The 26,208-nt window shown below is 43.7% G+C and overlaps 1 protein-coding gene across 2 annotated transcripts in view; it reads left to right on the top strand.

Moving 5' to 3' along the window:
- The window catches only part of SMAD3 (SMAD family member 3), a 112,795-nt gene that overhangs the window by 60,702 nt on the left and 25,885 nt on the right, over nt 1-26,208 (top strand). The window lies entirely within an intron of this gene.

Consider the following 26,208-nt stretch of genomic DNA (forward strand, 5'->3'; position numbering starts at 1 on the left):
TTGCTGAAATGGGCACTTTGAGTGTCCGTGTAGGTATTTATGAATTATTCACTGAGGACCATATTGTACCTTTCCATGTAAATTAGGGACAGACATAAGAGGCACGGACAGGAAGTAACGATGTTAGCATTTTACACCAATTTTTCACAAATAATGTGCTGGCTTCACAGCCTCTCTGGAAGAGATGGCATAACTTCCGAAAACAATTAAGAAGTCAATATTGAGGGAATGCTAGTGCCAGCTTAGCACTCTGCATGGCCACCGGACGCACCTTGGCCTAGGAGTCAGGAGTGCACCAGCCACAGTCTTGGTCATATGGAGATTCCTCTACCACTGGTATGGACTTTGGCCTTCCTCCAGCACTTTTCCTATGGACACCTGCAGGACTTGGTTCAGGAAAACCTCATGGAGCTTTTCTCCACCTTCCAGGGTGTTGCAGTTCATTGCCAACTAAAAATTTATCATACTACTTTTTCTGCAGAAATTATGTACATTTGCAAGGCTAGCATGTATTTTAGGTACTGGCCTTGTCATCTCTATCTAACCAGCCACATGCAGCGCTCCTGTTCCTCCCATGTACGGCAAAGTCACAGAGGTTTTGTGGAAGCAAGTATGTTTTTAAGTTGGTGCGGTATGGAGGTATACCACTTAGCCAGCAGTGGCTTCTGTGGGTGAGTCATTTGTAGGTTACATTTTTTTATTGCCTTCTTTGTAAGTGTGCACCTAGGAATGTTACAGGGTCTTAGTTCCCCTCTTATGTGCCTGCAGTGCTGCTACTGATTAGTAGCAATAGTCTACTGATTAGTAGCAATAATTAGACAATAGTCAGTGTCTAGAGGTTTTTGGTACCACCATGTTTTTTTAAAACATGATTAAATCTAAATAAAAAAGGCTCAGCCACTGTGATTGGATTCATACAGGTGTAAAGGTGTGCGCCTTAGATCCAATTGCAGAAGTGGAGACAAATTTTATCTTCCCCCCCATGTAGGGAGAAAAAACTTTAAGAAACGGGCATAACGCAGGTTGGGAGCAGTGGCGTAGCTAGGTAGCGCGAACAGGGGCAGCGGACATAAAAAACGGTGCCACCGGCTTGTACTCACCGCATGGCGCTCTGGGTCCCCTGTGGCACTGAAGGCCCCCAAAATGCTGCCGAGGACCCAGAGCGAGTGAAGGCCCCCGCCAAGGCGGAGTGCGTGAAAGCCAGTGCCGCCGAGGAGCCAGAGTGCGTGAAGGCCCACACCGCCGAAGACCTGGGGCGCCGCCGGGTGAGTAAAAAATTTAAAAAGGCACCTATAAATTAAAAAGGCGCCACTTGTGCTCAGAGGAGGACTGGCCGTTTCCCCCGCTGGCTACGCTACTGGTTGGGCGATAAAGAAATATAGATGTATATAGATAAGGTGATCTGCAAAGCAAATGGGAGTGTGCTCTTTTTTGCTTCAATATTACATATGAAGAGGCTAGAAGTCTCTAACCTCCTCTTCCACTCCCTCTCCTTTTATTTTTATATACTTTTAAATTTTTTGCATTTATTTTTTCTCAGCTTTTCTTCCCCTCTCTTTCATTTAAATCCCCCCCCCCCCCCGGTCTTTTCTATCCTGATTTCCCCAGAAGACTAGCAAATTGAGTAAGTTTATCATCACAGATGCCATGGAAATGAAACCTGATTGACAAATAAGGGGATGTCGTTTTTCATTGGGCTGCTTCACCCTTTTTTGTTAATTCTAGCATATTGTGTACTCCTCCTTCCTGTTTGTCTATTGAATCCACCTGTTGCACTTTGTCATAAACTTAAATCATAACCTCTTTGGGTTAGGGACTGTCTTTCTTGTACAGATCCTAGATCAGTATAACCCTGAGCTTCCTAAGTGATATTGTAACAAATACAGGTGTCCTTTGAGGACTAGAGAGACTAATGACTGTCCAGAATCACACAGGAAGTCTGTGGTGGAGCAGGAATTGAACCTGGGACTACTGAGTCAGAGTTTAGTGTCCTGACCATGGGACCAACTTGCTTTGCAACTGGAGAAGTCTCTATTCTTCCCTGACTTCCACTGAATAATGACTTCCCCCCTTCATTTTCATATTTGAAAGTGGGGATGAGGAAGAAAGAATGTAATTAACTGGAGCCTGGTCATCTTCCTATCTTTGTTTAGTGCACAGATAGAATGGTGCTTCAGAGAGAAAGCAGAAGTCAGCAGTAATCTCGCCCTCCTTTTGCTTAGCTTCCTTTTTACACCCTGTGCAAATTTTAGTTTTTAGAAGTCTTTAAAACTCTGCTACCTGCTTTCAGGACTCATGCTGTGGTGAGTCAGCATTTCTGTCACTGACAGAAAGGTGATGCTCCCACAGGTTCTGGTTTGTTTAAGGAAGAACAGATGGCAGCACCGTTGGTTGGTTGGTTTATTTATTTATTTAAATGATTAAATGGGGGGCATCAGTGTATGCAATTCTGTTCCAGCAAAGGGAGAAGAATCTGTGTTTGCTCAGGACTAAGGCTGGAGTAGTGGCAAAGGGCCAGAGAAGAGACTCCGCTATAGCCCTTCATCTTGGCCCTAGGGAGGACTATGCATTATTAGAAATTAATAGCCCACTGTGTGACTGGGGTCCATGTGTGTACAATAGTTAAAATTAGTGCTGTGCATTATGGAAGGTCTACATAAGTGCAAAGTATGTTTATTGTAATATTATGAATACAGAGAATGGGTAGTATATACGCAGTCATGTCTCTGTGATATCTGTGTATGTTACATTTTTAGGGTACTGCTAATATGACAAAATATTTGGTGATAGTATATTTGAGTGCAAATTTTTGATGGTCTGTGTTTTGCCTCATCTAACAGTTTGTCTGAGGTTCAGCCAACAGTTAAGCAGTAACACCACATTTTACATGACAGTGTTTATAGAAACAAGCCCTGCATTGCTTTTAATAAAACCATGGCCCCGTCTTACACACATTGGGTTTGTGGTAAGCTGACTGCTGATGAATTCTTCAGGCCAACCGCATAACACACAGAATTATGAAGCAGTGGCAAATGTGGATGGTGCTGCTAATTATAATAAACGTCTGTCTGTCTGTTGTTACTGTATCAGTTCACATCTCTCTCCCCCCCCCCCCCCATGCACCATCTTCGTTATAGTTGGGGAGAGACCCAAAATGCAATCCTTCCCCACTTTTTTACTTCACTGAAGTACAATAGGAGCTGGAGTAAGGGGTTCGGTACATGAGCTACAACGGTCTGGGTAGGACATGTCCTCTTTCTGTGTAGGAACTGGGCCAGAATTGTGGAACTTGCCAGCAGCAGAGAGAGAGAAATGTGATCCACTAAGCTCAGGACATTCAGAACTCTGTCCCTCAATTATATTTTCACAATATATATGGAAGTAAAACCGTACGAAGTAATGAAGCCATTTCTCCTACCAACTGAGAAGAAAGAGGAACAGAAATAACAGTTAACTCTTTGTATCTGTTTTGAAATATCTGGTTAGTGATCAGATACTGCAGAGGTGGGGAGCCATATAAATTCATAGATAATTGGACACTGAGGAAGTTGTGTTACTGTTGTGAGTGGGAGACCAGGAGCTTTCAGTGGACACAGCACTGGGACAGAGCTGTGCAGGAATAATGACTTAAACTGGCTGAAAGAGGACATGCACTTCCTTTCTGCATAGGCTCAACTATATGTCAATTGCTTTTTTTATTCATATTAATTATTTAACTGCTGGCAATGTCCTGTAAAGGGTGGGGGGAATAGACCATCCTTCCCCCTGAGCGTTCCAGTCTAAATGATACAAGATAAGAGCCACTGGGAGACCCAGAGGAAGGTGCAACCACAGCATGTGTTAAGTTTTTTTTTTTTTTTTCTCTTGTGTCAGGTTGGTAGTGGAGCTGGCACTTGATTTAATTGGGCATCCCAGAAGAAACAAGTTCACGAATGAGAGTCTGGCTTGTTGGGGTTGGGAGGGTGTTCTGGGCATTGGTGTACCATGAAAGAAGTCACAAAGGCAGGAGTGGGAACAGGAAACTAAGAGGAGGAGCACGATAAGTATCCTCAGCAGGGTGAGGAGGATAGAAATCACAATAAGGGATGAGATCTCAGACATGGGGCATGGCAGAGTTCTTCAGGGCCTTGAAGACGAGGTCTTGAGCAGTACTTAAAATGTATACCTCAGGGAAGATAGTAGTAGTAGTAGACTGATGAGATGGGGTGTTTGTTTGAAGGGTCAGGAAGATAATTTTAGCAGCTGTGTTTTTGATGGGAGCAAAGCAGTAATCTGGTGTGCCAGAGAGGAGGAGGAGATTCGATGAGATGGTAAATGTTTTAGCTGTTGTGAAAGAAAGGACTGGTCTGATACTTTTTATTTAAAAAACGAAAAAAATGTTGTGCAGAAATATGTATCAAAACTTGATAGCAGACTGAGTGGACAGGGGAGAGTGAATGAGAAACCCAGGAAAACTTCAGGAGGTGAACAATGTTTGAAAAATTTGGGAGCTTGGGAGTTTTAACAACTTCCAGCACTGTATGTAACCTGGGTCATCGTATTATGGCCCTGTGCATGCTGGAGTCAAACTCCTGTTTCTTTGAGTGCTTGCTTCTGTCAATTCTGTTCTAGTGTGCATGTGCATCCAGGTGCACAGTCGTCAGAGACTTTTGCCTTAGTGGTATCCGTAGGGTTGGCTGCAGCGCCCCCTTGAGTGCCATGCTCATGCATTGGTGTATCAGGCACTGCTGACCGAACGCCCTCTAAGTTCCTTCTTACCACCCGTGACAATTGGTTGACAGTTGGTCGGAGCACCTTATCTTGCATTGCAAGAGCGTTAGTGGTTCTTTCACCCCATTGTTCTGTCTCCTTTGTAGTTAGTTGTTAGATACTTAGTTCAACCATTAAGTTAAGTGTTAGATAATAGTTTTAGTAGTTAGAGTCCCAGCTGGGGCATGCCCGTTCCCCAGGCTTTAAGCCGTGTTCACCGTGTACCCGGCTGATGCCCATAAGTGACCCCCACGAGAGCAGTTGGAAGTGTCTGGGGGAGTCACACAGAAAAGGCAAGTGCAGGATCTGCCAGAACTCTTGCCCTTGAACTCAAAAGGAGCAGGATCTCTGCTGAGGGCCCTCCTCCCAGAGGCTGCGTTTTGTTCTGCCTCAGAGCCCTCCTGATCGGACTCCATGCTTAGTACATCTGTGTTGGCACACAGCCACCGCTGGCACTAGAATCCGTCTGGCATCATTCCCCCTCGCTGGCGCCCAAGAAGCGGCTGAAGCTGAAGGTCCCATCGGCACCACAGAATAAGGGGGCTTTGGGCAAAGGACCTGTTAGGCCACGTGGCTGCCCCAGAGCTACACAGAGGTACTGCTGTGGTTGGACCCCCTAGCCCAGCCAGGGATCCGCTTCCCAGGAGTGGCAGGGGATCCCAGCCCCTTGTAGGGCCACTGGCGGCCCAGGAGCAAGTAGGCCAGCTGGTACTGCAGACACCAGGCCAGGCAGTAGACCCGGTTAAGGCCCAGACCTCAAAGGGCAAGCCGGTTAGGTGATCTCCATCTAAGGCAACGGAGTGTCCTTGGACCGCAGGCGTCGATCCCCGTCACTGCAGCCTAGGACCCTGGTGCTGCAGCCTCAGTCTCTGGTTAGAAGACCCAGGTCCCTAACCAAGGTCGCCACCTACGGAGCATGGGACGCCTGAGGCACGACGTCAATCCCCGTACCCACAATACTGCTGGGCTTCCCGTCAGAGATCACTGTGGCACAGATCTCCATGGCCTAAGTGGTCCCCTGGCTTCGATTCCCCCTCTGTGTGGGATCGTTCCTGGTCGTGGCACCGGTCTCCGACTCTCCGGTACCGCTCTTTGGGCGGGCACCACTCCTCACCCTTTCCTTACCAGTCACCAGCGAGGGATAGCCAACAGACTCAGACATCTACAGCTCTGCCCTGGTCGCCAGAAGGGCAGTGGTCCGAGTCGGAGGGAGAGATCAGCCGTTTACCTAGGAGAAGCGAATCGCCAACAGCCCGCAAGATGGGCATGACCCCAGCTGCAGCAGCGTGGCAGCAGGGGTAGTGGCCCACTCAGTAGCAGTACTGGAGACCGTGGGATGTACCCGTCATGCCAGTCCTGTATTCCCACCATTCCTCTCGGGCCGCATCGGACAAACTGCCACTGGCATCGGAGCACAATGCTGAGTCCTTTGTGGGAACGTTGCAGCGGGCCCCGATGCCCAATGAGCCGTCCTCTGGCAGACAAGGGGAGACTGCCCCTCCCCCTGTGGTACAGTCATCTTCGTCCTCTCTGGATGAGGCGGTGGTGGGCCCCTCACAAACGAGCAGCGTCTCCCATCCCATCCCCACCACCTCAGTGACTTCAAAGAGCACCAGGCCCTGCTCAAAAGGGTGACTGCTAACCTGAACTTGGAGGTCAAGGAGCTAGCGGAGGAGTCTGACAACGTCTTCAATGTCATACCCTACTCCAACCTGGCCTGGGTCGCGTTGCCCATCCATCCTGTGGTCCTGAAAATTGCCAAGTTGGTGTGGTAGGATCCCCTCGTCCATTCTGCCTATCTCCAACAAAGAGAAAAAGAAATATTATGTCCCGGCAAAGGGATTTGAATATCTGTACACCCATCCTCCAGCAGCAGGGTCCCTGGTAGTGTCTGCTGTCAACGAAAGAGACCAGCAGGGCCAGGCCAGTGACACAGCCAAAAATAAAGATGCTAAGGCTGGACTTGTTTGGAAGAAGTATTTATTCAACAGCCAGCCTGCAATTTCGGGTGTCTCACCATCAGGCCCCGCTAGGCAGGTACAACTTCAGCTTGGAGGACTCCATCAGCAAGTTAAAGGAGGGCCTTCGACAGGATCAAGCCCAGGAGTTTGCCACCTTACTGAAGGAGGGCAAAGTGGTGGCGAGAGGCGCCCTCCAGATGACCTGGGAAGCTATGTCCAGGGTGGTCACCTCTGCAATGGCCATGAAGTGCAGCTCCTGATTACAGTCCTCTGGGCTGTCCCAGGAGATGCAGACTGCCTTTCAGGATCTCCTGTTTGAGGGAGCAGGGCTCTTCTCAGAGCAACCGATGCACGCTCCACAGCCTTAAAGACTCCTGTGCCACCCTCTGGTCCTTGGGCCTGCACACCCCTCAACAGGCTAGAAAGCCATCCTGGCCTCCACCGTCAAGGTCATGGGGTGTCCCTCAGCTCCTACAAAAAGGAGAGAGACAAGGGGTTTAAGCAACGGCACCCTTTGTCTTCTCGCTCCTCTGCCTAGCCTGGGCCCTCCAGAGACCAGAGCAGCCAGAAACGGGCATTCTGAGGAGGTGCTCGAGGACGGTGCCCCAGCCACTGCCAACAATCCACCCCCCTGCTTTTTCCTCGATCGTCTATGCCCCTTCCAGCCAGCCTGGTCATGGCTGACCTCGGAGCGCTGGGTGCTTGACATAATTTCTTCGGACTACACCCTGTAATTGAACAATTCTGCAGAGTCTGTGAACTCAGAGGTTAGGGAATGGAATAAAGAAAATGAAGGGGCGAAGGACTTGGACCCTTTCTAGCATTTAATGTCTCATGGGGAGAGAGAGAGAGAGTTGGATTCTGTTTTTTGCAAAGCAGACAGTCTGTGTAGACTCTTAGTAAATAGACTTAGTGCTGTGAGGAGGAGGTGTGACTGGTCATTCCCTGTGTGTATTTTAGAATGAGCAAGTTTGTTTCATGGAGCTGTTTTTGAGGGTTGAGTGGGTGTGCGGACCAAAGGCTTAGTCACTGGGGGTGGGAAAGCTGTCTTGACTTCTTTGCCCAAATATTTGTGCATAAGCTTGTCACTACCAGCACATTGTTTCCCTATTGTTTTAATTGTATATGTCAATTCAGTTCTTTTCGTTTAACAATGTAGAAATGAGAAGAGATTAAAGCAGTGTGTGTAGATAGCATTCCCTCATGTACGTTGTGTATCTCAAATTAAGCTGCGACAGCCTTGGTCATTATTTAGGGGAGGTGTGGGTAGTGAGATTTCCCATCCAGGGAAGTGGTCTTGGTGATTCAGTAAGAGGCACTCTCCCTCTGAGTCATTGCTGAACTAGGGACCTAGCAAGTGCACTGTGCTGCTGGAAATGAGATGTAAAAATAGGGCTCTAATTGCTTGTTGCCATGATGTGCCTCCTGGTGTTTTTAGGAGAAGTACATTGTGCCTTGGGCTCCTGTCTAAATTTCATCTTGAGTAATTATATTTTGCCTCCTAAGTTTCCCCTCCAGCTTCAATCGGTTTCAGTGGTTGTGTTCTTCACTTTGTGCCCTAAATTGCTGCATAGTGTTTCTATAGGCTGTTTAACAGGTTCTAGGTTCCACCCCAGACTTGACTGTGTTTCGGTAATGAATTAATTGATTCTTATACATGTTTAGTTTACAAAGTATTTTGTGATTCCCAAGGATTGAAGGATAAGTAGTAAATAGGAGGGGATGGTTAAGGAGTTTAAATTCAGTTTGGTAATTCTTTGTGAAATGAGCTTGGTTAGTGTCTAATTCTCAGAGGACGGGGTCAACATCGTGGAAACCACCACTATTGGCAGTAATTGGCAGTCAATGTGGCGATTGCCAAATGAACAGGGATGGAGACTGAACCCATACCACTATGTGTACTCCTTTCAGGTTCAGGTTGAGGCCGTGGAAGGGTAGTCTTGTATTGTTACAGCCCATACTGTACTTGTTGTGTGGATAAATAGGCTGTCAGTCCAGCATCTTTTAGCAACATTAAAGCCCCGAAGGTTGCCTGTGCTAAGATGGGAATTCCACCTCTATGGGACCCTGTTTGTGGAGGATTTGCCTGGGCAGTTTAGTAGGAATAGAGGAACCGAGGATGAATTAATTGAACTCCACAGCACCATCTGCTTGCAACCCAGCTACAATTCCACATGACCGTCGGACTGGCTATGGACAGAGTTCTGAGCTGTATTAACTCCCCTCTGTCTCCTATGGAGCTGTGGCTGGAGAGCATCAAAGGAAAAGGGCTTAAAAAATGGAGGGGAAGGGGGATTGAAAAGTCCATATTTCTGGGATGTTAAACTTTTTTTTTATAATTCTGCCGGTAGGGCTGCCAGTTTCCTGGACAAGCCAAGTCAGTGTTGCTCCCTATGGCATGCATCCTCATTTCCCCCATGTCTCCCCACCCTGCCAAATTTGACTGGGAATGATGTGAAGCTGGCACAGAAATCAAAAGCAGTTTTAAAACATGCTCTGGCTTTTTCAGTACAAACTAATATTTACCAGTGAGTCTGCTTCCCCTTCTCCTTTGCAGCAAGCTTTCGAAAGTCCTGGTTAGAAGCATTCATCCAGTGAGGTTCCCAGTACAGGTATTAAATAACATTCCTCTGATTCTAAGCAGTGTAGTTGTAACTGTGTTGGTCCCAGGATTTTAGAGAGACAAGATGGGTTAGGTAGTATATTTTATTGGACCAACTTCTGTTGGTGAGAGAGACAAGCTTTTGAGCTACACAAACAGAAATCGGTCTAATAAAAGATATTCCTCTAGTTTGGCAGGGAGGGGATGACAACAAGAAAGCTGCTTCAAATGTCTGTCTGACTTTTGATGCAGTTGATGTTTTCAGCTGTTCTGTGTGGAGGCCTCATGGAAAAGTTTGGAAAAACATTTAGTTTAGGAAAAATTTGCCTTTGTCGGTCTGCAGGGGCGCGGTGGGCATGGGAGGGGCAGTGGCTCTTTGTGGTGGGACTAGGGGAGGGGGTTGTTTTTATGTGTGTGTATTTGTTTTTTTTAATGGGCTCTTCCCTGGGTTTTAATTACTAATGACATTTGCATTAATATGGGATATTTTGTTTCTGATGAGCTCAACTCTTCTGGTTGCTTGTTCCCTCTTAATCCCTTGTATCTGATATCAGCTGACACCCTTGGCAAAGACAAAATCCTTTACAAGGATGGATTTAATTTTCTAATGATATGCCCAGGCCTTGATGTTTTCATAGAATATTATTCCTGCCCCTCATCGCCTGCCTCATTCTCCATATTAGTTACTCTGAGCTTGAGAAATTCTGCATCTTGCACCACATCTGTTACCACTAAAGAAAAAGATCTTGGAGTCACTGTGGATAGTTTTCTGGAAACCTGAGCTCAGTGTGCAGCTATTAGGGAAGGGATAGAAAATAAACACTATATAAATCTATGGTGTGCCCGCACCTGGAATACTGTGTGCAGTTCTCAAAAATGATATAGTGACACTGGAAAAGGTTCAGAGAAGGGCAATAAAGATTATCAGGCGTATGGAACACCTTCCACATGTGGAGAGACTAAAAAGATTACAGCTGTTCAGCTTAATAAATAGACAAATGGGGGGGATGGTTATTATGGAGGTCTATAAAATCATGAATGGTGTGGCAGAACTAAATAGAGAAGTGTTATTTACCCTTTCTCACATACAAAAACTAGTGGTCACCCAATGAAATTAATAGTGAGCAGGTTTAATATAAACAAGAGGAAGTACTTTTTCACACAATGCACAATTAACTGTGGAACTCATAGCCATGGGATGTTGTGGTGGCCAAAAATATAACTAGGTTCAAAAAAGAACTAGATAACTTCCTGGAGGATAATCCTTCAATGACTATTAACCAAGATGGTCAGTGATGCAAGGTTGAGCCTAAATCTTCTGACTGCCAGAAACAAGGAGGGGAAGACAGGGGTGGATCACTCCAATAGCGCTGTTCTGTACACTCCCCATGAAGCTCTGTTACTGGCCACTTTCGGGGACAGGATACTCGGCTAGATGGACCATTGGTCTGACCCAGTATGTCCATCTAGTCCAGTATCCTGTCCCCAACAAGAAGGGGAAGACGGGTGTGGATCATCCCAATGGTGCAGTTCTGTACATCTCATTAATGCTTATGCAATACTCCTTGTTAATTTCAGTGTGTGGCCCTGTTGATCCCGCTGCTACCATGCAGCAAGGGATCTAGAGCCTAGGGAAGTGAGGGTAGAATGAAGTGGGAGAGAGAATGCCTCGCTCTAGCTTTTATTAGTCCTTCTATAGTCAGTCATCTTTGCTGACTCTGAGGAAGCCTAGTGTAAGTGGGTTCAATGGATAAAGGAATACCGTGTGTGGAAGGGGGCAAGGAGATGGTCAAGGCTCCTCATGGGAATTCTTCCAGTAAGTTGTTAATGCCCATGTCAACATAAATATACCTGCTTCTTCCCTCCTTCCCTCTTTTCCTCCCTCTCCGCAATGCCTTGGAATTAGGCTCTGGGCATTGGGTAATACGGAGGTCCTGAGCAGCATGGACTTTAGAGGAGGAGGGATGCCAAGGAGCTGTAGAGGACTTGGAGTGGGAGGGCTGAGGCAATGCAGACACAGAAACTGTTTGCTTCTGCAGCATCCCCCCGAATCCCTATAGTTCTTAAAGGATGGATCAGTTTGGGGGGGCTGAACTCCTGAGGATGGAGTGCTTTTCCCTCCCCCAATCCCACAGAAGCAGGGGGAATTTTTCATAGTATGAAAGCCCCTTTCTGTGTTTCCTGCCTCATGTACATGTGTAACCTCTGTAGTGGTTGGTAGGACCCTTCATGCTGAAATTCCTTGTGTTTGGGCTCAATAGCGTTTAAGCATTAATAAGCCAGGATATACTGATGTGGCATAAAACAGAAAGCACAACATTAAGTGAACGTTTCTTTGTTTCTTTGATCTGTTGCATTTTGTCACCCAATGAAATGTAATTTATTGCTGCTTTAAATACATTATATCAGGAGTGTCAGACTCTTAGGGGAGAGGGTCAAATTCTATTTATAATTTATGGTCCATGGGCTGAAGTATAAATTCAGGGCTATGTATGGTACAATATAAGAATGGCCATACTGGGTCAGATTAATGGTCTGTCTAGCCTAGTATCCTGTCTTTTAACAGTGGTCAGTGCCAGATACTTGAGGGATTGAACAGAACAATGCAATTACCGAGTGATTCCTCCCCTGTCATTAGGGTGACCAGACATCAAGTGTGAAAAATTGGGACGGGGGTGGGGGGTAATAGGAGCCTACAAAAGAAAAAGATCCCAAAATCGTGACAGTCCCTATAAAATCAAGACATCTGGCCACCCTACCTGTCATCCAATCCCAGCTTCTGTCAGTCACAGATTTAAGGACATCCAGAGCATGGGGTTGTGTCCCTGACCATCTTGGCTAATAGCCTATCATCCATGAATTGTTATGTTGTGTGGTTGTAGCCATGTTGGTCCCAGGATATTAGAGAGACAAGGTGAGTGAGGTAATATATTTTATTGGACCAACTTCTGTTGGTGAGGGAGCATACCTCACCCAGTGCACAAAATGCCCCCATAACAACTATGTGGGTGAAACCAGACAATCACTACAGTCTCAAATGGATGTACACTGGAAAATAAGACAAAAATGCCGTATCACCTGTGGGTGAATACTTTCCACAGAGCAATCAGTCTACATCTGACCAATCAGTCCTCATCCTCAAAGGAAACCTGCACAACACTTTCAAAAGATGAGCTTCGGAGCTTAAATTCATTATTCTGCTAGGCACTAAAAATCATGGACTGAACAGAGACACTGGATTTATGGCTTATTACAACAATCTGTAACCCATTAACCCTCTCTATTTGCCCTATGATTACAGAGGTAGGCCACTCTACCTTGAATGGTCCCGTACAATATGCGCTAACTTACTGTTTTAGCAAACAGTATGTTCCATCTTGCAGTTGCGATGATGCTGGGAGTACTGATGAAGAGCTGTGTGTGGTTCAGAAATTTCTCTCTCTCTCTCCAACAGAAGTTGGCCCAATAAAAGATATTACCTCATCCATCTGGTCTGTCTGAATATTCTCCATGAACTTATCTGTTCTCCTGCCCCAGATGAACTCCTACTGCTGTCAATGGGGAGTTTACACAAAGATCAACTACAGAGCTGCCAACCTCGAATGTTACCAAATCAGAAGTCAGTCCCCCCCCCAAAATTGAGATTGGTTTAAAAAATCATGAGATTTGAAAGAAAACAAACCCCACACATTTATTATCTTTCTGCTATTTGAACCTTTAGGGTACACAGGGGATACATTTTCGTTCTTTTTCTCTGCAACCGTTAGAGCTAGTAACTGACTCCTCCCCATCCACCAATGAAAGCTAAGGCTAGGTCTACACTAGCTCCCTTTGTTGATATGACACAAGTGAGTGACATAAGTTACACCAACAGATGGACCGGTGTGGACAATGGTGTGGAAATAGCTACCGCTGCTCGTTGGGGATGGTTTAATTATGTGAACCGGAAGGCTCTCTTCTGTTGGCATAGAGCAGCAACATGGAAGATCTTACAGCAGCACAGCTGCATTGGTACAGCTGTTCCACTATAAAAGCTCTCCAGTGCAGATATGGCCTGATATTCTCATATGTTCACATAACTCAGTAGCTGAAGCTTTAAGATTTTGGATGCCCACCATGGAGTCACACTGCTGTAAAAACCCCATTGGATGGATCTCTGCACCCTTTGCACAATGAAGAGTAGAAAAATATGTGTGTACATACTTGAAAATTTCCTTTCTTCAAGTAACAAAGTCCAAATATCCAGCCCACCCTGAAGACAACAGAATAGAGATGGAAATTGACATCCAAAGATTTGGGTTTGTTTCGTTAGGGGAACTTTTCTGTGCACTGCAGTAGGAGAAATGACTATGCTTTTTCATCTAAGTATATTCCACAGACTCTCTAATTTAGGAAAATAGACTTGAACTTCAACAGTAAGGATAATTATCTCAACTAGGGAGGTACCTGAGGGCCTTTCTTTGCTGTCAGTGACTGAGGGTGTGGTTCTGCCCCCAAGCTGAAAGCAGGGTGAAGTACCCATTATCTGTGAACCTTCTCTCTTGAGGAAAGGAAATTTTCAGGTAAGCAGAGTTAACTTTTTTTCTATTTTTTGATAAAGCAGCTATTTATGGAAAATGTGTCCATTTCAGCTGAAATTTTATGCACCTATTTCCTGAAAATAACACTACCCAAGTATTGAATAGTCAGCTTATTTTTAGGAAGTCTGTTTCCATATACAAGTATAATTCACAAAACTCAACTCTACCTTCCGCAAGCCTCACCCCTGCATAGACTTTCTGTACAGCTCCTTCTCCCAGGAATTTACCAGTTCCTTCTCGTAAGAAAAATACCCTTGCTCATTACTATACATTGAGCTTTGCCAAATCCTGCTAGAGTTTTAAAAACATCCTGCTTTTAGAAGTGTGCTGTAATACTTAGCTGTAAGAGAAAAAATTATGAAAGATTCTTTGTTTTTTCTCTTGTGGTCTTGAGTCCCACATCTCACTAGTAATTACAAAGGCAAGAGATTCTAAAAGGTTAACTTTTGTGGACTCGTTACAAGACTTTTCATCTGAGAGCTGCAGCGTTCCCCTTACACAGTGCACTTTTTACGTTTATTTGTGAAACTAGATTTCTCCTGCATTGATGGTGAGTCATAATTGAGGAAGTTGGAGCTGTAAAATTAACACAACTGGCCTTTTCACCTCCCCACTCCCTGCTCTTTCATACATGTAGGCATTTGCTCTTAACTCTTTGGAAACTTCAAGGCTTGTTTTGGTAGTGAGAGGGAGTTCTTTATCATCTGCTTTATCTGACCAGAGAGGGAAGTCTGTGAGAATCCTCTCTGTGATGAAGCGTGCAGTCTACACACAGGAAATGATTCATCCAAAACTGATTCATTAAAACTTGGTGAAGACCAGAGTGAGCTGGAAGATGGGAAAACTCATTTGGAAAAGAAGAAAGAGGTGGTTAACTGCTGGTCTGATTCTTGCTTTGCTGGGGGAAAACTGCTTAGTCATTTCATTTTAAAGATTCTGTAATCACTTTTTTTTAAATTTGGTAAAAAGAGCAAGTTGTTGACTGTTGTAAAAGCAAGCTAATTCCATTAAAATGGTCAGGGAGTTGCTTTTGTAACTCGTGAATAGTTCCATTAGCTCAAAGGGATTATTTGCATGAGTAGAGTTAAGTACATGCAAAAGTGGGATCAAGCCCTATGTTTCTGATGCATTTTCGTTAATATGAATTATGCAGATAGTTGGACATCTGTGTTGCTTTTTAAAGCTGCTTGAAAACCAGGATAATTTAGAGCAGGTGAGATTTGGGGTAAAACTTTCAAAGGCACCTGAGTGATGAATTAACTTTCAATTAAATATAAGCTCCTCAATGCATAAGTCATTCTTGAAAATTGGATTTAGGCACTTCTGAAAATTTTACCCTTGATCTGTTACTCAGTCCAAGAAAAAAGTTTGGCTCAGAACATCACATTTTGGAATACCTACTTTTCAAACTGAAAGGAAAGCTGTGATGCTTTTTTTGACCATATAATAAAGAAAATAACACCAATGAAGCTCAAGTAGCCTCAAACTAATCCAAAAAAGATAGAGGCTGTTGCATAGTGCATTTTTAGTTATTTCTGTTCTAAAGCACGTGTTCTCTGCACAAAACCACCAAAGTGTTTCCAGTGGAAAGGTTGGATAAATTCCAGCTTGGTAGAACACAAACACTTATTTGAGGAGTCAGTTCCTAACAACCATATGCTGCTCTCAGCCTTGAAGTTCCCATTGAAAACAGTGGGAATTGAACAAGTAGAGGAGAATGGTCCAGGGCCTTAAAATTGTAATTGTAGTGATACTGCTAATCACCCACTCATCCTTTCTGTTTTAAACAGCATGTGTGTTTTTGAGGTAACAATTTTCTCCACCAGTTGAAAACTAGGCAATGTAGTAATTTCTTTCAGTGCTTAGCATGCATATTAATCCTTGTATTCTGTTTTGTTTCTGACTACTTAGGGAAATCTCCTCAGATGGCATAAATTTTCCTAGCTCTATTGACTTCAGGGGAGCTAGGACAATTTATACCAGCTGAAGATTTGCCACTTGGTGTTTAAATAGTCAGAAATTTTAGGGCCAGATCCTCAGTAGGTGTAAATCAGTATAGCAGCATTGGAAATCATTGTATCCATGCTGATTTACAGCAGCTTAAGATCTGGTCCTTAAATTTTTGTCAGCTAGGTAGTGTTATTGTGTAGGCATATTACACAGCCCTCCTTTTAAAGACTTTTGCATTGAATGCACCAAGTATTATACAAAATGCTTTGAGTCATTTTGACATTTTTTTCCCCTGCCTTATGAAACTTTTCTTCATGGCCTGCAAACGCACCCATCAGTATGCCTGGAGCCTCCTTTGAAAGAATAAGCCTGCTGGTACAGCTGGGATGAGAGTGCATACTTTCAGGAGTTTGAGACTGGCGTTAGACCCATGACTTTGGGGTGGTAATGGTAAGCTTTGGCTCATTCATTAACGTGCTTTCAAAGAGGGATATGCCTTTTTGAGAGACTGAACTTCTCACAATGTCTTGTTCTCCCCACTTCAACCACCATCAGGCCGAAATACAAATAAATTTAAATGAATCTGGTGCAGAGGTTAGTAAATAAAAACAGTCAAAACAGTAAAAGGACCAGGGCTGTTCAGAAGTATTGTACCTAAAGTTAAGATATTGGAAAAATGTACTAAATGTCAGGTTTGCCTGAGGGGAGTTCAGCCACGCAAGGGACTGTAGATGGAGATCTGAAATTTGTGTTTGCATTTTCTTTAGTTGTCCTTTATTTGATATTTTAAATATATTTTTAAAATCTTGGGGGTTTTTTGTTGTTTTTGTTTAAGAAAACAACTAAAATTGGAACCTTTTAAATATTTCTGGACACAATTTCCACCTTCTTCCCTTACTCTGCCAATTTCTACTTGTGGAGAGCATGGTTGATTTTAAAATGATCACTTACTGGGTGAAATAAAATTTGCTTTCTGCAATGAAAAGCTTTTGTGGTTTGTTAACTTTCTTGATTCCTAATAATTGGCAACCATGGGCTGCCGCAAGTGAGAACCATTTACAAAACAGTGGGCAAGGGGCAAATTCAAAAGCATTGTGTGCTGGCTTAACTGCATAGTTCTCAGTTGCGCTCATTAGATGCCGAGTGTCTACAGCTCTGTGCGCTGCTTGGGAAATGTGTCCCCCACATTCCCAAAGGTTAATGGTATATTTTGAGATCTACAATCTTCCCTGCAGTATATATTCTACTGGACAATGAATTCAACCCAGGAAGAGTATAGGTCTAATAATTGAGAAGTTCAAAGCCAGAGTCCATAGTTAATCAGCCCTAATACAGCATCAGGCCCAAAGATGCTAATTAAGGAATGTAGGATTGGATCCCTAGATTATGTCTGTCTGATGTTGCTGTCTAGCAGTGGAGGAAGGTGGAACAATAGATAAACATATAATCCATACTTTAAAAGGGAAAGAAAGGTATGTATGGCTGTCACCTTATGCCACCGGTGTAGCACATTGCGTACCAAACTGGCACAAATAATAAAGAGATTAATAAATAGTACTGAGGAAAAACTATTAGGATATAACCATCTGGTAGTGAAATGAGCAAGATATAGCCACAGCCTTAAATAAAATTAAATTAAGAATAGCCTGTTGAATGGATGCCAGCACGGAAAACAAGTAGGTGAAGCTCAGTGGTCAAACATCTGCACAACAGAAGATGAATTGAGGGAAACTTAACAAAGTAACAATGGACAGACAGTTTATGGTAATCCTAAAAACATACTGATGTCTGAATCTGAAATTGGACATTGAAAAATATGGTCCCAAGGCCCCTTTTAAAGTGTTTAGCATTGCTGGGAGCTTAATAAATGACTCATGCTGTCATAATATGATCCTGACATCACCTTTGTGTGTTGTACTTCGTTAACTGTTGACCAGAAAAAACAAGAACCAAATCTCAAAAATCAAGACTAGCACGTTTCAAAGGGTAATGAAGACTCTGGGAGATAAAATATGCAAAGGCCAGCTTGACTGTTCCTGTAGTGTCAAGCAGGCTGCAACTGCTGTGAGGTCAAAATCTTTGCCTCTAGTCTGGCAGCCCCTGTAGGTAGCACTCCCTCTGCACAGGATCTCATGGCCAGATGATACACCTAGTTGTGCCACCCATTGGCTATGACCCTGTAAAGCAGGGGTGGGCAAACTTTTTGGCCCAAGGGCCACATTGGGGTTGCGAAACAGTATGGAAGGCTGGGTAGGGAAGGCTGTGCCTCCGCAAACAGCCTGGCCTCCGTCCCTTATCCACCCCTATTTGAAAGCCTGGGAGTGCCCGCATGACTGGGGGAGAGGATGGACCGTGGGGGAGGGGCTGGGGACTACCCTCCCCGGTCGAGAGAGGGGCCAGGCAGGACGATCCCATGGGCCGGATGTGGCCTGCGGGCCGTAGTTTGCCCACCTCTGCTGTACAGTGAGATGAATGAAGACCCACAGAAAACTGCACAGTGACAGCCCGAAGGGGCAGTAATCCTGAGGGGGCTCTAGACTGTGTCACCCGCAGGGCCGGCTCCAGGCACCAGCTTTCTAAGCAGGTGCTTGGGGCAGCATTGAGAATGGGGCAGCAGTCTGTGTCCCGCGGCGGCTTTTGGGTGCTCTTCTAGGGGGGCGGCAATTTGGCGGCAGCTTCGCCGCTGTTGCGGTGGTGGCAATTTGGTGGCGACTGTTTGGGGTGACAAAATTAGTAGAGCTGCCCCTGGTCACCTGCCACCACCTCACACCACTAACTGCACTGGTTCTACTGCCTTTTGCAGCAAATTTAAAAGGACTGGTAATGTTCAGAGGCTTAGTACCTGAAGAACATTTAACAGATCAACAATGTACATGAAGTGTCAGATGAGTGGGTCTGGATTTACCCCTTGGATATTTTTTCTGATTCAGAAGGAGGGAATGTTCAGTGGGAAGAGCAAGAGGAACGGGAATTTCTTAGGCTATGGCTACACTACAGCTTATGTTGGCATAGCTTATGTTGCTCAGTGTGTGAATAAACGACCCCTTTAGTGACATAAGTTATGCTGACATAAGCGCTCATGTGCATAGTGCTAGGTCAGCAGGAGAGCTTCTCCCACCGACATGGCTTCTGCTGTTCATGGAGGTGGTTTTATTATGCCAATGGGAGAGCTCTGTCCTGTCAGAATGGAGTGTCTTCAGTAGACACGCTATATTGGTGCAGCTGTGCCGCTGCAGTGCTGTGCATGCAGACATGCCTTTAGATATACATAGGTGCAGATAAGAGAGATGGTTACCAGGATGAAATAACTCTGAGGTTATAGAAAGAGAGCTGTGATCTTGGGACAGCACTGAGTGTAAGGAATTCCTGAGAGCTAATACTGGCTCTGACACTGACTCATATTTGGCCTTGGGAAAATCACTTAACTTCCGTCATTTCAGTTTTCACATCTTTGAAATGGGACTATCAAATACGTAATTTCCCCACAAAGATGTGATAAGGATTAATTATATATTTGTCAGGTAGTCAGAAGTGCTAAGTAGAAGCAGTATTAATTTAGTATTGGATTCCTATATGCTTGTGCACACATAATATATCAACATTGCAACCCTTAACAGAATACGTTTACTCCCATTTCTAGAAATTGAGTAATATCATTGTTAAGATGAATCACATGTTGAGGAGAAAGAAATGGCAAGGGATCAACTTTTGAATTACAAATGTGCTGCATGGGTCATTTTTCATTCAGTGTTGCTCATTTGGCCAGTATTCAGGGAAAGCTGAGATTTTATCCAACTTTTCTGTGAAACTCTATGGCTATTTCAGTTCTCTGCAAACAAAAGCCAGATTTTTGTGAATAAATACTTACTTTCCTGGAGTACACCAGGTGTGTGGTCAGTAAGGAGCTACTTATCACATTTGGTGCTTAATAGAAAAACACAACCTGTAGATATAATTCTTGGTAATGGTGCATTTTAAAAGCATACTGACAATCCACTTGTCATTTTAAAAACAGACTTCTGCTCGCTGTTTTTAATAAGAACCCCTTGGAAGCTTGGGACTTAAATAATTTTTCTTCAATTTTCTTTTTCCATCCTTACCCTTTCATTCCACATGCACACTGGTTTGTTATTGTACAGTTTGGCAGTTAGATTTGGTTTGTATTTATTTGTTGTAAGGAGTATTGAAGCATTTGGCTTTTTTGGAAAATGAGGGGAATGGATATAAAAGTGTTATGCACTTTGCAAATTAGAGTATGTTTTGCAAGGAGGGGGAGTGTTGTGTAGGATGGACTTAAGGTAAGCCAAATTTTGAATTTAGCCACCCTGATAGTAATCTCACTACAACTGTGCATCATGTATAGTACTAAGCATTGCTGACTTTTGTTTGCTTTAAAGGGATTGAATTTGCCATGACCAGTAATTGTATGGTAGATGGTTGAGGGAAAGGATTGAATAATCCAGTCTGGTGTGTGTTGTTTGGGGTTTTTTTTTGTTTGTTTGTTTGTTTTTTAAAGACCAACCTGAAAATGCTAAATGAGGAAAAGTGGAAATGACAGAGGTCCCACTCCTGAAAGGTGCTGAGTCCTCCTGTGAGGTGGGACGCATGCTCAGTTTTCATTGACTTCAGGGGGTAAGAGGGCGTTCAGCATCTCACAATGAAGAGAACAGTTTAATAGCACAACCACATTTTATGCATTAGTCCTCCAAACCAAGTTCCCATTCTGCAATGCAACATTCTCCTACTCACTGCTCAACTTTTGCAGAGTTTACTTCTCTGCTTAGTCAGCAGAAAGCTATAGCGGGATGTGAAAAATATTTGCTTTAGGTGTTTAGTGTTTTCTCGTTACTGCCCTGTACTCTTTGGGCAGCAAATAGCTTGGATACAGTTTGAAGTAACACTTTCTTGAGTCCAGTAGACTTTCTCAGTTATGTAACAAAAGGGAGTCTGAACAACATAAAAAGGATGGGGTCGTTCTTAAATCTGTGTAGTCTAAAATATTACTTCTGTTGATGCTGCTGGGCAGTTGTGTTGACTGTAATTTATGCTCTTCTTCAAGCATACAAATGTAATGAGTGTATTCTGGAATCTAGATCTCATTTGGTATTTTACCACCTATGACTGATTATTAGATGACTGATATGGTCCATGGGGGAAACATCTCAGTCCATTCTCAAGTTCACATGTATCACGTTCACTTATTCTTATATTGCTGCTTCTGAATACACACTGGCTATGTTGGGTAAACCAAAATGTGCTGCTCTTGGGCAACGGCCCGGAACAACCACATGAAGCTCCACCTATGAAATGTCTGCGTCATAGGAGACTGTTGTTTCCACATCCTTTGCTGCTTAGTCCCAGCACGCAATTTTGGGACACTTCACAGGTTCAGCTGCAGCCAATGGTAGGAAACATAATTTCCTGCCACAGGAAATGGTACTGCAGTTGGAGAAAATCACCCAACATTACGACCTCATTTAAGGAGCTTGAGCACTGAAAGAAGATCCTGTCAAGTAGCCGTGAGTGTGGAACTGTATCCCGGCTGGCATCAAGTCGATCTACAAGTGGAGAGCTGCTCAACAGAGGTTGGTTAAATGGAAGATGGGGGAGCAGCTTCGCAGAGAACTGGAGAAAGGCTACGATGGACACTTGTCTTCATTTCAGCTGAGAATATATTTGCCATGACAATGGCCACTGTGGTTGAGATTTGACTGCCCAGATCTCATTCATTTTTATAGAAACGGGATGTCCAAATGCCTTAGGCAGCTTTGGAAAATCTCAGCCTTAGAGTTGAGGTTATAGTTTATGAAAGGTCACTGGTGAGGATGCAGGGAGGGAGATTTTGGCACCTGCTTAGTGGAGAGATCGCGCGTGTGTGTGTGTGTGTGTGAGAGAGAGAGAGATCTGCTTACTTGGGTTGTCAGTAAACTTCTGTTGCGTATGGTAATCAGGCTCCCATGTTCCAGTTACTGCCTCGGTTTCAGTGCTTCAGCCTCTAAATATCCTTCCATATCAACCAAGCAGAACTCTACTTAGTACAAACCAGGAATGCCTCAGACTGCAGACCACCTATGCTGGAAAGCATTGTTAAATAAGCAAGCTAAAAAACAAAAGGCTTTGTGTTATTGCAGTTAGCTGTTCCAAAAGCCACTGCCTTTTTCTATTGACATCTGCTTCTGCTGGTTGGCACCATGTGTTTCTTCCAACCCTCTTACAGAAGGGAGCATCTTTGAGAAATGCTTGAGGATGTATTATAGCATTATCTGTGTCCTGGTGCATTTGAATGGGATGAAAGTAGCACAGGGAGAAGACTCATACAGGGCATATGGTGCCACAAGTACTCCTTTTCTTTTTGCGAATACAGACTAACACGGCTGTTACTCTGAAACCTGTCACAGGAGGATAGAAATCCTAATGATTAACTCCTCCCGTCTGGGTCACAAATGTAACACTTCCCCACCATGCATCATAATATCACCCAAGCACTGAGGGGAGGATATAATAGTCTCCTCAGTCCTGCTTCTTTTGGTAGTGAGAATTGCCTCTATCCTATTGTGCAGGGCTCATGCCTTCTTTTATGTTTGCACAGCACCTAGCACGCTATGGGTGCTGCCGAAAACTAGTAATAAATAATAAACTAGAGATAAACAAAATGGAAGCCAAAGGTATATTTGAGTATATTTCTTTAGACCAGTGCAGAAGGATTTAATTGAATGACTGTTATTTGGACCATTCCAGTGCATCACCTGGTGAGGTGCTAAGCAGATTGTGGTAGCTTACTGAACAACATGTTTATAGCCCAGTAAACCCCTCAGTCATAAGAAAATAGGAATTGGCATACTGGATCAGTCCCTCTAGTTTGGTATCCTGTCTCAGACCGTGTCCAGTATCAGCTGTCTTAGGGGAATTTAGATGGGGCAACAGAAGAAGCAAGGCTGCCCTCCCACCCAGCTGGAGTTCTTCCCAAGAAGACATAAGTGGGGCTGTCTCATCCCAAATCCCTTTACAGAGAGGGCTGAGGAGAGATTTCACAAGAATGAAAATATAATTAACCCATAAGAGTGTTTTGTGCAATCTTAATTCTCCCTCTATCGCCTTTCATTATTACTGTGTTTTGAAATAAAATGTATTCTGCTCTGTTTCAAAAGGTTTTCCTTAGATAAGACCCTTGACTGGTCCATCTCTCCTCCTTTTCTATCACAGAAATAGCACTCACATTGCAAGTAACTTCAGATACCAAGCACACTTTCTACAGCTTGCATAATATCTAACAAAAATATGGAACTTCAGAAGAAGTTACTGTGAATTAACTGTTTTTAACCTGTTGTTGTTGTTTCACATATTCACAATGGAGCTATACTCACACTTGCTGTCTGGTCACTCTATCGATGAGAGAGCGCCTCCCACCGATGCAGTGTAGTGTAGACACCCCGGTAAGTCGACCTAAGCTATGTCAACTCCAGCTATGTTGTTCACATGGCTGGAGTAGCGTAACTTAGGTCAACTTACCCTGGAAACATAGACAAGGCCTTAGTGTTCTCTGGCAGACTTACTCATTTAGTCAGATAGCAAAGGCTAAGGCTTTTGGTTCCAGGTTCAATCCCTCTACCAGTCACTGTACATGTAATGATACACAAGTGTGTATCTCATTTAACATGTGATAAAATCCAGTGGCCCATGTATGGGGTAAAGGATACTTGATTTAAAAATAAATAAAATTAACCTCCTCCCTGCATCTTCATCCTCTCTTGTATACCACATGCTCTACTGCCACAATGGGAACATAAGTACAGACAGTCAGGGGAAGCAACAGGGAAAAGCTGTTCACAGCTTTCCTGATTTGTGTTGGCTGTTCTTGTTGGATATTTGGAAACTCTGTGAAAGTTTGCATGTGTTCTCACATGGCATCCAGGAAATGAGTAAGACATACAAGGCCAACTCATTTGCATTGCTTCACCTCCCCTCCCCCTATCTCCCTCAGCACCTTTTACCAAGGGTACGTGGAGTACTGGGAGGAGATTAATCTTTCCTTCAACTGATTGAAGAATTCTCCTTCTAGGTATAAAAAGTCTGTCCCATCCTGACAAATGTATAGGAGAATGATCCTTGTTCACCAATCATTCACCAGTTGGTGCATGCTCTGTGTTAGACCTTCTCTCTTTCTTTGAAAGCTTGCTGAAGAAGTTAAGACACATGAGGAAACAGATGGATTAACTTTCCCCTTCAGTTTGTACAGCAGACAGCTATTAATGTCAATCTAACTCTGTCTGTGCTGCTGTGATGGCAACAGTGATTGGGACTTGTTGGAAAGTGTGTCAGGATTATGCTTTCTGTGGGACTCTGGATGATTGGGATAATCTACGTGCTTTTTTCCCCCCCCTCTGTCCTTTGCCCCCATCCAGATGTGATGAATTACACTAAATAACTTTGTCCTTCTTAGCAGACATTGACTTTTTATACATTGTCAGTATCAAGGAAGTGGGAAAAAAAGTGGTCTGATTTAATTCCTTGTTTCTTTGCTTAACTTTAATAAATAAACTCCTCCTGTACAAAAATAATTATTTTGAACTTGTTGATATTGACTTAGAAATTTTCCACGTTATCATCAACTGGTAGATGGAGAATAAAGATCTAATCCTGCTCCCACTGAAATAAATGCCAAAGCTCCCATTTATCTCACTGGAAACCTGGTCAGACCCTATAACTTTAGGTAAAGTAGATTTTGTTGAACTCGTTGCTCTAGAATCTGGAAAAAGAAAGAGTACTTGTGGCACCTTAGAGACTAACAAATTTATTTGAGCATAAGCTTTCATGAGCTACAGCTCACTTCATCAGATGCATGCAGTGGAAAATACAGTGGGCAGATTTATATACACAAAGAACATGAAACAATGGGTGTTACCATACACACTGTAAAAAGAATGATCAGGTAAGATGAGCTATTACCAGCAGGAGAGGGGGGGACTTTTTGTAGTGATAATCAAGGTGGGCCATTTCCAGCAGTTGACAAGAACGTGTGAGGAACAGTGGGGGAGCGGAGGAATAAACATGGGGAAATCATTTTACTTTGTGTAATGACACATCCACTCCCAGTCTTTATTCAAGCCTAAGTTAATTGTATCCAGTTCGCAAATTAATTCCAATTCAGCAGTCTCTCCTTGGAGACTGTTTTTGAAGTTTTTTTGTTGAAGAATTGCCACTTTTAGGTCTGTCCTCGAGTGACCAAAGAGATTGAAGTGTTCTCCGACTGGTTTTTGAATGTTCTAATTCTTGACGTCTGATTTGTATCCATTTATTCTTTTACGTAGAGACTGTCCAGTTTGGCCAATGTACATGGCAGAGGGGCATTGCTGGATAAATCCCTTTCTAATAATTCTCTTCCATCAAGCCCCCAGCGTGCCCGAATACCATCCCTGGTCACCAGTCACTTGCGTTTTGATAGAACCCTTTATGCTGACATGCAAGTCCTTCCTGTTTCCTCAGAAACATTTTATATTTGGCCTTCTGTTGAGTCTTTCACCTGAAAATCATGTTTCCTGCTTGAAATGCTCGAAGAAGGAATGGGGCAGATTGTTAGCAGCAAAACTCAGCCTGAGAGGAGATTTGGAAAATATGCCAGATATTCAAGTGTTTGACCTCCCTTCATGGAAAAATCTAAAGAGTGGGATACACCCTTGCTCTATTTTTGCACGTAGAGAATGTGTGATCCATAAATAATAACAGAGGAGCACCATAAAGAAATGTGTGTATACTATAAATAAACCCCATGGGCTCTAAGCCATATTTCAGGGCTGTAACATAATCACAGGTTTTGAGTGTTTTTATAACCTGTGAGAGCAGGCCCCTCGGTGGTACAGATTCCTTATATGCTTTCTGCATACAGTTATTTGCAACCTGTGAGCTCTGCTTCCTTGCTAAATGAAGTGCACGTCAGCTATAGCCAGTATTAGTCACATCACTCTTTGTTATAAAGATGTTTACAAGAGGTGTGTGTATGTTATAACAGTCCCCCTAGCTCTTCTGTTGGGAAGAGTCTTGTTGGACTGCCATTCTCCACCCTGTTTTTTTAGACTAGTTTATAACTCTTTTTGGGGGGTGGGGGGAGATCACTACTGCCTGAACCCAGACAGAAGATTTAGTGGGAAAACAATTGTTTGTTTTAGATTTTTGGGGTCAATGCAGTGTAGGAATAATAATTTTTAAAAAACCCTAAACATATGCTTCATGTTCTTACCTACAGACTGTGGAGTAGGTCTTCTGGTTTCATTTTCCCACTCCCTTTTTAATTAGGCATCTTAAGTGTGGGAAATTGGCATACAGTCACTTTTTGTTGCCATTTAAAAATGTGAGTGCCTGTATTAATTTT

The sequence above is a fragment of the Lepidochelys kempii genome, chromosome 10, assembly GCF_965140285.1.
Source record: "Lepidochelys kempii isolate rLepKem1 chromosome 10, rLepKem1.hap1, whole genome shotgun sequence".
Taxonomy (NCBI): Eukaryota; Metazoa; Chordata; order Testudines; family Cheloniidae; genus Lepidochelys; species Lepidochelys kempii.